Raw genomic sequence first — 12,534 nt, 5'->3', positions numbered from 1 at the left:
CCATCAATTTGTTCCGAATCTTTTTGGTGTGTGAGGTGGACTGAGAAAGCATTGCCCCCTAAGAGTGCTGCTTCCCGCTCAACATTCGCGATTATGCAAACCACCCAGGAACTACAGTTCGCTGACTGTCTCACTACATCTGTCGATTAGTGGTAATCAAAAGGAAGACGTGCTATGGATTGCAAGCTAAGCTCTCCTGTGGCCAAAGCAACCCACATGAGTACAGAACTTGGGCTGTTTTCTGACTTATGATTATCTTGCTCCCCAGGATGTACATAGACTGTGCCTGGGGGGGCCAACAGCTTGTTGAGAGATGCTCTCTGGTCTGCCCGAATCGTGTTGGTCTTCCAGGACAAGGAGTTGACCCTGACCGAGTGTTGCAGACTGACACATTCCAAGGTCCAGGGCTACATGCTGAGAGACCCACTAAAGCTTGGGCAAAGGCGCAGTGGGGAAAGACCACTGTCTGACGCTTTTCTGCCAAAGCTATATGAAGATTTATATCAGACCCTGTTGTTGTTGCCGCAAATGCATTTAAATACAGCCTCCTTCAAGTAAGAGATACGTTTGGTTTGTTTGAATGAAGTCAAAGTTCATTGTTTGATTGTTTCCTTGAGAATCTATTGTACTATATCTGCGACTATGTGTATTATAAAGATATTTTATGAATAACATATGCTTTGAAATTTAAAAAAACTCTTTGTAGTTGAATAAATGATTTATAATTGTTTTCATTTATGCAATGGGCTATTGCTTCCCCTGAACCCACTTCCCAAACACCCAGTGCAAAATGGTATTGAAAAGTTTAAATGGCTATGGAACCTAGCAGTGCCAATCCATCGGGACAGAATATTTCCGACGCGTGAGCCCATTGGTTGGATCAATGAATATGAACAGGCACAAGGAATACTTGTAGGACTGTAAGGACAAAGGAGCAAAATTGGTCCAGTCAGTCCCTGTCGGTTCTGCCATTCAATTGGATTATGGTTGATCACCTAATTATATGCCATTTTCGTGCGCTATTTCCATACTCCATGACACCATCAAGATCTGGAAATCTATCATCCTGTTTCTTGAACAGTCACCTTGGGTAGAGAATTCCAAAAGTTCTCCACCTGAGTGAAAAAAAAATCCCTCCTCATCTTCATTCGAAATGGCTTGACCCTTCTCATAGAGTCATCGAGATGTACAGCATGGGGAATCAGACCCTTCGGTCCAACTCCTCCACGTCGACCAGATATCTTGATTTGGAGATGCCGATGTTGGACTAGGGTGTACAAAGTTAGCCCCCCCGTATAAATTCACCCCAACCCGCTCGGCCACTTTCGCCATGTTCTTCGTGACCTGAAACACATTATCAATGAGGATGAGCACCTCACCAAGACCTTCCCCACACCTCCACTACTTACCTTTAAACAACCACCAAACCTCAAACAGATCATTGTTCGTAGCAAACTGCCCGGCTCTCAGGACAACTCCATACAACCCTGTCACGGTGGACACTGCAAGACGTGTCAGATTGTGGACATAGATACCACTATTACGTGTGGGAACACCTCCCACCTTGTACATGTCAGGTACTCATGTGACTCAGCCAACGTTGTCTATCTTATACGTTGCAGGCAAGGATGCCCGGAGGCATGGTACATTGGGGAAACCGAGCAAAGGCTATGACAACGGATAAATGGGCACCGCACAACAATCAACAGACGGGAGGGTTCCCTCCCAGTTGGAGAACACTGCAGTGGTCCAGGACATTCAGCCTCGGACCTTCGGGTGACCATCCTCCAAGGTGGACTTCGGGACAGGCAGCAGAGGAAAGTGGCCGAGCAGAGGCTGATAGCTAAGTTCAGTACCCATAGGGAGGGCCTCAACCGGGACCTTGGGTTCATGTCACATTACAGGTGATCACCATTGCACTACGCACACACACACAGATATTCCTACGCACACACACTCTCACATACACACGGACACAGGTACACACAGACACCCACACACACCCTTATAGACACACACACTCCCACACTCACACATGCACCCCCTCACAGACTTAAGACACTCTGCACTCATTATACACACACACACATACACACACATACACTTTCTCACACTCACAACCCCCACCCCAGACAGACACACACACATACACACAGACAGACAAAGACACACATGCACACATATATTTTGTGGGGTGAATTTGTACTTTCAGAGTTACATTGCACTTTGCTCAAAAACTGCATACATTCATGTAGAACTCTGAGCTCAGAAACGGCATGAATTTATGTAAAACTCTGTTATCTCACTTTTTAGATTAGAATCAATCTAAACATCAGGTCATAGACAGAGAACACGGGGGCGCTAACACCTTCAACATATTGTCTAGCTATCACCATTGTTAACAGCTAACCCGAGAATGCAACTTTAAAAAAATGGGTTTTGTAATTTACACATGAAAGAAGTGAAACTATCACTGTATTCTAACAGATGAAAGTCTTAACAGACAATCATTTTTTCAATGTATAATTTCAGTTACATCACACTGCAAATTTTTGCTATAAATTCTGTGTTACGATCGAGCCCTCCACTATCACCTGATGAAGGAGCGTCGCTCCGAAAGCTAGTGGGCTTCCAGTTAAACCTGTTGGACTATAACCTGGTGTTGTGTGATTTTTAACTAAAATAATCTAGTCTCATTCGCTAGTATTTGGCCCATTTCCCTCCAAACCCTTTCTATTCATATACCCATCCAGATGCCTTTTAAATGTTGTAATTGTACCAGCCTCTACCACTTCCTCTGGCTGCACATTCCATACACGTACCACCCTCTGCGTGAAAAAGTTGCCCCTTAGGTCTCTTTTATATCTTTCCCCTCTCACCCTAAAACCTATGCCCTCTAGTTCTGGACTCCCCCACCCCAGTGAAAAGACCTTGTCTATTTGCCCTTTCGATGCCCCTCATGATTTTATAAACCTCTATCAGGTCACCCCTCAGCATCCAATACTCCAGAGCTATTGGGAGAGGTCGACTATTCAACCTCTCCCAATAGCTCAAATCCTCCAACCCTGGCAACATCCTTGTAAATCTTTTCTGAACCCTCTCAAGTTTCATAACATCTTTCCAATAGGAAGGAGACCAGAATTGCACGCAATATTCCAATAGTGGCCTAACCAATGTCCTGTACAGCTGCAACATGACCTCCTGGGTTCAATTCCTGCCTCAGGCAACTGTCTATGTGGAGTTTGCACCTTCTCCCTGTTCCTGTGTGGGTTTCCTCTGGGTGCTCTGGCTTTTCTCCCACAGTCCAAAAATGTGCAGGTTAGGTGAAATGGCCATGCTAAATTGTCTGCAGTAGTTAAAACAATGACTGCAGATGCTGGAAACCAGATTCTGGATTAGTGGTGCTGGAAGAGCACAGCAGTTCAGGCAGCATCCGAGGAGCAGTAAAATCAACATTTTGGGCAAAAGCCCTTCATCAGGAATACAGGCAGAGGCCTGAAGCATGGAGAGATAAGCTAGAGGAGGGTGGGGGTGGGGAGAAAGTAGCATAGAGTACAATAGGTGAGTGGGGGAGGGGATGGAGGTGATAGGTTGGGTTGGGGGGGGAAGGTGGAGTGGATAGGTGGAAAAGAAGATAGGCAGGTAGGACAAGTCCAGATAAGTAATGGGGACAGTGCTGAGCTGGAAGTTTGGAACTAGGGTGGGGTGGGGGAAGGGGAAATGAGGAAACTGTTTAAGTCCACATTGATGCCCTAGGGTTGAAGTGTTCCGAGGTGGAAGATGAGGCGTTCTTCCTCCAGGCATCTGGTGGTGAGGGAGCGGCGGTGAAGGAGGCCCAGGACCTCCATGTCCTCGGCAGAGTGGGAGGGGGAATTGAAATGTTGGGCCACGGGACAGTGTGGTTGATTGGTGTGGGTGTCCCGGAGATGTTCCCTAAAGCATTCTGCTAGGAGGCGCCCAGTCTCCCCAATGTAGAGGAGACCGCATCGGGAGCAACGGATACAATAAATGATATTGGTGGATGTGCAGGTAAAACTTTGATGGATGTGGAAGGCTCCTTTGGGGCCTTGGATGGAGGTGAGGGAGGAGGTGTGGGCGCAGGTTTTGCAACTCCTGCGGTGGCAGGGGAAGGTGCCAGGATGGGAGGGTGGGTTGTAGGGGGTCGTGGACCTGACCAGGTAGTCATGGAGGGAACGGTCTTTGCGGAAGCCGGAAAGGGGTGGGGAGGGAAATATATCCCTGGTGGTGGGGTCTGTTTGGAGGTGGCAGAAATGTCGGCAGATGATTTGGTTTATGCGGAGGTTTGTAGGGTGGAAGGTGAGCACTAGGGGCGTTCTGTTCTTGTTACGGTTGGAGGGGTGGGATCTGAGGGCGGAGGTGCGGGATGTGGGTGAGATGCGTTGGAGGGCATCTTTAACCATGTGGGAAGGGAAATTGCAGTCTCTAAAGAAGGAGGCCATCTGGTCTGTTCTGTGGTGGAACTGGTCCTCCTGGGAGCAGATACGGTGGAGGCGGAGGAATTGGGAATACGGGATGGCATTGTTGCAGGAGGTGGGGCGGGAAGAGGTGCAATCCAGGTAGCTGTGGGAGTCGGTGGGTTTGTAAAAAATGTCTGTAGCAAGTCGGTTGTCATTAATGGAGATGGAGAGGTCCAGGAAGGGGAGGGAGGTGTCAGAGATGGTCCAGGTAAATTTAAGGTCAGGGTGGAATGTGTTGGTGAAATTGATGAATTGCTCAACCTCCTCGCAGGAGCATGAGGTGGTGTCAATGCAGTCATCAATGTAGCGGAGGAAGAGGTGGGGAGTCGTGCCGGTGTAATTACAGAAGATCGACTGTTCTACATAGCCAACAAAGAGACAGGCATAGCTGGGACCCATACAGGTGCCCATGGCTACCCCTTTGGTCTGGAGGAAGTGGGAGGATTCAAAGGAGAAATTGTTAAGGGTGAGGACCAGTTCGGCCAAACGAATGAGAGTGTCGGTGGAGGGGTACTGTTGGGGACATCTGGAGAGGAAAAAATGGAGGGCTTGGAGGCCCTGGTCATGGCGGATGGAGGTGTAGAGGGATTGGATATCCATGGTGAAGATGAGACATTGGGGGCCGGGGAAACGGAAGTCTTGGAGGAGGTGGAGGGCGTGGGTGGTGTCTCAAATGTATGTGGGGAGTTCCTGGACTCGGGGAGGATAGGATAGTGTTGAGGTAGATAGAAATGAGCTCAGTGGGGCAGGAGCATGCTGAGACAATGTGTCGGCCAGGGTGCTCAGGCTTGTGGATTTTAGGAAGGAGGTAGAACCGGGCAGTGCGGGGTTCCCGGACTATGAGGTTGGAAGCTGTGGGTGGGAGACCTCCTGAGGTGATGAGGTTCTGTATGGTCTGGGAGATGATGGTTTGGTGATAGGGGTGGGGTCATGGTCGAGGGCGCGGTTGGAAGAGATGTAAATTGTCTGTAGTGTTAGGTGAAGGGGTAAATGTAGAGGAATGGGTCTGGGTGAGTTGCTCTTTGGAGGGTCGGTGTGGACTTGTAGGGCCGAAGGGCCTGTTTCCACACTGTAAGTAATCTAATCTAATAATCCTTTTCTGAGATCAGGAAGACCAAAACTGGAATAACTCTCCAGGTACCATCGTACCAGGGTTCTGTACAACTGAAGCACAACGTCTTTACTCCTCATCAAATCATTTTGTCAAAGAGGACAACATGCTACCTAGCTTCCTAATTGCTTGATGCATCTGCATATGAGCTTTCAGTTCCTTGGAATACAGACACCCATATCCCTTTGGACATGAACATGTCCCAATTTCAGATCCACTATGATGTAAGCTTAGAGAGCCTTCTGCCCTGGGAATACTCAAAGTCATTAAGGCCAACTTGACTGACATCAGACCCACTCATAGTTCTGGATATATGGATGGGCATGACAGAGAGAATTTCCAAAGGGCATAACTCTTGCTAAAAGGTATGGTGCTGGAAAAGCACAGGTGTTAGGCAGCATCCGAGGCAGCATTCCTGATGAAGAGCTTATGCTTGAAATGTTGACTATCCTGCTCCTTGGATGCTGCCTAACCAGCTGCGCTTTTCCAGCAACACACCTTTTGATTCTGATCTCCAGCATCTGATGTCCTCACTTTCTCCCACAACTCTTGCGAAGGATTACCAGAGAACTAAAATCCTGGATATAGCTGGAAACAAACATATAAACATTTCCTTATACTACACAATTCATAATTAACAATAGGGTGGCACAGTATCTCAGTGGTTTGCACTGCTGCCTCACATCGCTAGGAATCCGGGTTCAATTCCACCCTTGAGTGACTATCAGTGTGGCGTTTGCAAGTTCTCCCGGTGTCTGCATGAGATTCCTTTGGCTGCTCTGGTTTCTTGCCACAGTCCAATAATGTACAGGTTCGGTGGATTAGCCATGGGGAATACAGGGATAAAATAGGAATTGGGTCTAGGTGGGTTGGTCTTCGGATGGTCAGTGTGGACTCGATGGGCCAAATGACCTGCTTCCCTCTTGTAAGGATTCTATGAATATTGTAACATATAAGCTTAAAATGTGGCAAATGCCCATAATAAACACAAATTCCATTGGTGATGTAAGAAGTACCATGATTTTATCATATCTGGTATTAAGATTATCACAGTCAAAATCAAGCCTTTATGTAACTTTTACCTCATTCCACTTTTCAACAAGTGATCACTGAATTTCACCTTGGTCAATGGAATGTGTCTGTACTGTACCTAACATTACTTTATCACTGATGGGAACCTGATTTTACTCTGTCTTTACAATGTTTTCCCATTAAATATTATTGCTTGTTTGGAAGGGCTATTGAATCTCACGTTAATTTGAACTTGGTGATCTTTTAGCACAAGGCCGTTTTTTTTTATAGAAAGGAACAATGTTGACAGAGTTCAGTAAGGAGCATGTAACAGCCTTTCCATCTTAGTTAAGTTGCCAAACGAACAGATCAGACATTTGCCATCCTATTCATTTCTGTCTAACGGTGGAAAACTGCCAGCATTGGCAAGGGCACATGCAAACCACCAATGTAATTGTGGACAGTAACTTCCTGTTCTAAGTACTTCCTACGGGTAGGAATTTCCCATTCCAAATATTAGTTCCATGGTTTTTGTTGGCTCAGCATAGAGTAAAGCGAGGGCTTGCTAAAGGAAATTCCTTTTCACACATATGTGTGAGAAACCAAGCTGACTGTACCAGAGGTCTTCAAAGATAGCTCAAGTATCAATGGTTTCCTGGCAAGGACTATATTGGCTCCCCATACCAGCTCCGAATATGACTTGCCCCCCCCCCTCCATAAATCAATCGCTTATGAACTGAAACTGCTGACTTCAGGCCGAAACAGCATTGGTCAATTGCTTTTGGCTTTCTTTTGACTGTATATGGTGTCAGTTGTGAGTTTGCAGGCCAGAATGATTCCAGTCCCTTCTGGAGATTTCAGCACACCATCTGAGTTGATGCTTGGGTGCGATGCTGAGGGGAAAGTGAGGACTGCAGATGCTGGAGAGTCAGTCGAAAAGCGTGGCACTGGAAAAGCACAACAGGTCAGGCAGCATCTGAGGAGCAGGAGAGCTGACGTTTCAGGCATAAGCCCTTCTTCAGGAATGTGGTGGGGCAAAGGGGCTGAGAGATAAATAGGAAGGTGGGTGTGGGGGAAAGGTGGCTGGGAAAGTAATAGGGAGGTGCAGGTTGGGGTTGACAGTGATAGACTGAAGGAGAGGGTGAAACGGATAGCTGGGAAGGAAGATGGACAACTAGGACAGTCAAGAGGGTAGTGCTGAGTAAGAGGGTTGGATCTGGAATGATGTGGGGAAGGAGAGATAAGGAAATTAGAGAAGTTGACGTTGATGCTGTATAGTGGACATGTTGAGTGGGAGTGAGTGGTCCAGTGTGTGTCATTCTGATGAGGTGTTAAATAAAGACACCGTCTGCCCTCTCATGATTCAGAGAACAGAGAAGAACAGAGAAGTCTTCCTGGTGCACCGACCAACGCCTATCCCTCAACCAATGCCTAACCCATTGGTTAGGTCAGCTAGCTCAAGGGTGCTCGTTAAACCTTGTTGTGCACATACTGGACCACTGCTTTTCCCACATACGGAGATGTCCGTTAGAAGTACTTAATTGCACTTTGGAAAGTTTTGAGGTTATGGAAGGTGCTATATGAATGTAAGGTGTTTTTTTTTCTTGATGGATGTGTGGAGAAGTCGCTACACACTGACTCTTGACTTTGGCAGAAATCTGCTGGCATGCTTCCAAGCAGACAGGTATAGTCCCTGTCGAATTGAGATTTTTAAGACCTTGGAGTGGAATAGACGTGCCAAATATGAATTAAGTTGGAATCATTTGATTATGTTCTATTTTTGACATGAGCACTTGAAGTGTCAAGGCCAGTAGCGTTAGATTAGGAAATGCTGCAGACAACAAATATTACGAAATTTGTTTTGTCGAGTGTGTCAGGTCCAACTTGGTAGCATACTGCACCGTAGCCTGGAAGACGTTGCTTTGCCTGCTGAATGTTTGCTCTGGGCTTCCCCCAGATGTCAGGTTTGCTGATTTTGGCTGGATTGGCAAGGAGCAGTTGCAAGCAGAGGGCATGAGGGAGAGAGTGTGAGTGGAGCTCAGCTTAGAAACGCACTGTGCAGCAAACAGTGGAGTCAGCGGCAAGGGCATAAAGATGGTCGAGCTCATCCTCTCGATCTGCTCAGTCAGAGCCCACGAGCTTTAACACAAGGAACCACGATGACTGATGAAATAAGGTTGGTTGGGGATAGGGGTGGGGTAGCACAGTAATGACAAATAACTTGTGTTTTTTGCCAATGGCTTTAACTGTACCAGAAAAAAAAGGGTATGGATAGTTGGCAAGGCATGTAATCCTAGCCTGAGCAAATTCAAGACTGTCTGCGAAAGGAGTGTCATTTTGGAATATCTTGGGTGTATTTTTAGCCATACAAACATTCAGAATAGACAAACAAATATACCAGGGTGGATCTTGGCATTACGTGAGAGTGTGAAAAGAGGGTTTGCAGCTTGTGTAACCTAGCTCCTGATATTTTAGTTTGCATCAGACTGCACGCTCACCACCGCCCGTTTTACACTCGTCAGTACACCCCACAGGTTAGATCTGCATTATGATTGCAATTATTATTCCAGTGTCATCTCGTGAGCATTATCAATGCTACTTAAACCAGAGTCTTGTCTCTTGGGGTGCTATCTGCAGAGTCACTATTCAGTCAGTCGCACAAAACTGAATATTGCTACAAACCGCTGTTGAAACTTTTCACTGAAACATGGAAGGTAGGAGCAGGAGTAGGCCATTCGGCACTTCGAGCCCACTCTGCCATTCAACATGAACACGGCTGACCATCCAACGCAGTCCCTGTTCCCACTTTCTCCCCATACCCTTGAATACTTTAGCTTTAAAAACTAGACCTAGCCCCTTCTTTCATCTTGTATTCATCAAGACAGACACAAGGCAGAATTTCAAGAGGAACTATAATTTATGCTGCGTAAGATATGATGCAAAATGACCCTGATTCAGAAAGGGGAAAGGAATATGTCCAGATGCTGTGTAGTTTTGAATTTAACAAATTTTGAATTGAGCAAAAATTTCGGACACTGTAGTTCCTTAGTGTATTCATCATGGCAACTCCTCAAACAAGCTGAATTAATTCACTAACCAAACAGCACCACCCCTTGTCTTGTGCAGTTTAAATTGTTGCTCCTTTTGAAATTTTACATGCTTTCGTCTGTCCTGAGGAGTGCACGACGAAAAGTTTCAAAAGTTTGTCTTTTTTTGGGAAATACTGATAGGTCAATGTTGCTGAAAGAGTCAGTATTTAATACTGGCTGAGGGAAGGGGGTAAAGTTGCAAACATACTGAAGACTGAATGAAAGCAATATTTATTTCAGATGTATCATCGGATGAGTGGCAAATAACATTTGCGCCAAACAAGGGCCAGGCATTAATAAGAGAGAATATAACCATTGCCGTTTGAAATTTGGTGGCATTACCATCGCTGAATCTCCCATGATCAACAACCTGGGGATGACCATTAACCAGCAATTGAACTGGACTATCCATATAAGTGTGTTTACAAGAGTGGGTCAGGAACTAGGAATCTTGCAGCGAGTAACTCACCTTGTGGCTCTCCAACCCCTGTCTGTTATCGATAAGGCACATGACAGGAATGTGATAGAATACTCCATGCTTGCCTGGATGGTTGCAGCTCCAACAACACTCAAGAAACTTGACACCATCCAGGAAAAAGTGGCCCACTTGATTGGCACAATATCCAATCCCCCCACCATTGATGTGCAGCAGAAGCAGCGTGTACCAGCTCCAAGACGCACAGCAGAAATTCACCAAAGATCCTCAGGCAGAACCTTCCAAACCTACGACCACTTCCATCTGAGGAAGACAAGGGCAGCAGATACATGGGAACACCACCATTTGCATGTGCCTCTCCAAGACACTTGTCATCCTGATTTGGAAATATATTCCCGTACCGTCGCTCGGTCAAAGTCCTGGAATTCCATCCCTATCCTCTTTATGGGTTAATATTCAGCACATGCACTGCACAAATTCAAGAATGCAGTTCACCACCACCTTGTCAAGGGCAATTAGGGTTGGGCAATGATCCACATTTCATTGATTAATGTAAACGACTAAGCACTAAGAACTTCCATCTGGACTAATATGAATTTTCACATAATGCCAAAGTCCCTCCCCTGGAACTGAAACTGGGGGGGAAAACAGGTTTTGGGAGTGTAGGGTTTGGGAGTTGGGTTGGGGGATGGAGGGAAATGCTTTTTACTGAGAGTGGTCACATACCCCCAGGGAGCTGGCCTAGCCAGAAGGTCAGTGCCCATTGCTGGGGGTTGCAGCTGAATGGAGGGAGGTTGGAGAACTGCTTCAAGGTCTGAGGCACTTCAAAAAGGGTTGGATGGAGCTGGGGGTTAGGCAGACAGGCACCAGAGGTCAGGGAGGGGGAGGGAATGCTGTACAAAATGATTGTTCCAGGAGACGGCAACATGGAGTTCCCTTACTGGGGGTCACCACAAGGTTGCCTGGTTTCACAGACAGTCCCCTCTCCGAAGCTGAAGAACCCTGAGGTCCTGCAGGTATGGGAAGCAGCCCTCTGTTCAGTGAATGCATTGGGGTCCTGGCAATCTATTCAGCTGCTTTCATTCCCACCATGAAGAAGATAGCATTGGCAATGGGAAGACGATGGGGGAATGTCCTCCTCTTCCTCACAGTTCCCCACCTTCTCATGCTGGTGTGCCGCTTCCCCATCTCTTAAACCCTTTATCAAAGATGTGGTAAAGTTCTAGACTTGAAGAATAAGTGAGCTTTATTGTCATATGGATTCAAATGAGTACAGTGAAATGTTTATAAATCGCTACTTACAACAGGTACCATTTTGAAAAGCATTGTCGAGAGCACAGATGCACAAATTAATGTATCTCATTGTGGGAACTTGTATTTGTTTTTTGGTGAAGTCACGAAGACCATTTCACTGTTGATGAGTAATTATAGACAGAGTGAGTCATAACTTGTCAATTTGGCAAACACACACGCACACAGAAACACAACATATACGTATGCACGCATGGACACACACACACACAGATAGATATACATACACAGTGCATACACACACACAGCATACGTAACACATACATATACACACGCCCATAAACACATACACATAAACACACAGACACATGCACACAGATATACACACACAACACACAGAGACATATATACACATACAAACATACACATACAGACACACAACACACAGACACACATAGCCCACACATACACACGCTCTCCAGTTTCCTTCTCACTGTTAAAGAACAACAAATTAACAAACTCATTTGCATACCAGGTTTCTGGCCCTCATTATGCAATGTTCTTGTTGGAATCGAACAGGACCACAAGGGTGCAAACACAAAAAAAAATTACAAATGCTGGAATTTGGAAATAAAAGCAGAGCATGCTCCAAAAACTACCCAATTTGTACAACACCTGTGCAGTCAAGATAGCTTTGGGAATCAGCAAGCACAGAGTTTTCCTTTTTTTAATCATTCATGGAATGTGGATCTCACTGGCTAAGCCATCCCACAAGGCAGTTAAGGATCAATCACATTGATGTAGGTCTGGAGTCACCCGTTAGCCAGATCAGGTAAGATGGCAGATTTTCTTTGCTAAAGGACATTAGTGAAGAAGTTGGGATTTCCCCCTGACAGTCGACTCATTATTATTAGACTCTTCATTCTAGATTACTATTGAAATAATTGAATTCAATGAATGTCCCACAGTACCACTAGGATATCACCTCCCTCCATATTGGTCGAAAGCCACATATTGGAAATGGAGGAAGAGAGAACGCAGAAAAAGGAAGGCAGAGTCAGAGATGGATCATATAAAGGTAAGGGAAGGGCGGGCATTGGAGACAAGGTTAATGACTTTTTCCAGTTTGGGAAGAGATTGGGAAATAGCATTAAGCAG

At 45.9% G+C, this 12,534-nt stretch overlaps 1 long non-coding RNA gene across 1 annotated transcript in view; it reads right to left on the bottom strand.

The window, feature by feature from the left end:
* LOC148149058 (uncharacterized) overlaps positions 1–12,534 on the bottom strand; it is a 77,187-nt gene that overhangs the window by 23,474 nt on the left and 41,179 nt on the right. The gene's annotated exons all lie outside the window — the stretch shown is intronic.

Source organism: Chiloscyllium plagiosum, unplaced genomic scaffold (assembly GCF_037043375.1).
Source record: "Chiloscyllium plagiosum isolate Xiang-an unplaced genomic scaffold, Cpla_swu_hap1 HiC_scaffold_10, whole genome shotgun sequence".
NCBI classification, from domain to species: domain Eukaryota; kingdom Metazoa; phylum Chordata; class Chondrichthyes; order Orectolobiformes; family Hemiscylliidae; genus Chiloscyllium; species Chiloscyllium plagiosum.
Note: the sequence above shows the minus strand (reverse complement) of the source record. Positions and strands in the feature narration are given on the sequence as shown.